Source organism: Sinocyclocheilus grahami, unplaced genomic scaffold, assembly GCF_001515645.1.
Source record: "Sinocyclocheilus grahami isolate Dianchi unplaced genomic scaffold, SAMN03320097.WGS_v1.1 scaffold11371.1, whole genome shotgun sequence".
Lineage (NCBI taxonomy): Eukaryota > Metazoa > Chordata > Actinopteri > Cypriniformes > Cyprinidae > Sinocyclocheilus > Sinocyclocheilus grahami.
The window spans coordinates 1-1065 of NW_015513796.1; positions in this window are offsets into that span (position 1 = coordinate 1).

Sequence of the window (1065 nt, forward strand, 5' to 3'; positions counted from 1 at the left end):
CCATTTGTAATCTTATGTTCACTGTTCATTTTTTATAAATATAGGCTTTGTATTAAATCTATATTCATTCATATATTCAAATCGAAATCTAATCGAATTGAGAGCTTGAAAATCGAAATCGAATCGAATTGGAACATCTGAATCGATACTCAGCCCTAACTAAGTGTATAACGTGTCATGGTTGAAGCGGGCAATCACAGGCTTCGTTGCATCGGATATGCACTGAGAGAAATTAATTAGTTTGGTATTTCAATATTTTCCTAAAATCATGTATCATTTATGCCATTTGGAATGCCGTACATATTGGACACACAAAGCTCAATGCCAGACGGCTGCTTTCAAACGCTCACATGCGCTTTTGTGTGCATTCGTTCCAAAGAGCATGCAGCTGTGCGTAACTCCAAGTTAAATGCACTTGCATCTTAAAACGCTTTTATGATGCGAAATTAATGTAAACAGTCAGTTTCATTTTAAGTAGAGGACAAAACATCTGATATGTTAAAACAGATCTGTGCATTAGTGTGAATGCAGCCTAGTTTAGCCTGTATTAGACTTGCCGCTGTCAAAAATATCACTAGTAATATAGTTTATATTTGTTTGTATGTTTTGAAGCTATATTCAGCTAATTATAATTAACATACAATTGTTTTGATTTATTTTAATGATTTGATTTGAAACCAAACAAACTTGGAATTATTTTAAAAAGTACTAAAGCAGTCCGGTGCCTTATTTTAAATCACAAATGTATGTTATAAAGTTGAAAGGTTTGTTTGTGCATCTTTGCATTTGCACATTTTATTTTAATAAAAATGCACAAATAAATCTGATATATCTCTGATATAAGATGAAAAATGTAGATGAAAAATCATTTTGGGATCAAATTATGAGGTGCCTTAAAGTGCATATTGCAGGTTAGAGACCCAGAGAGTCAATGTATAGTCGTTCTAAAATAAGAACCAAAGCACGATTCGCTATTAAGGATGATTTATACTTCTGCATCGGACCTACGCCGTAGGCTAAGCGTCAGTTTTCATTTATACTTCTGCGTCGTTGTCCGCATCAACG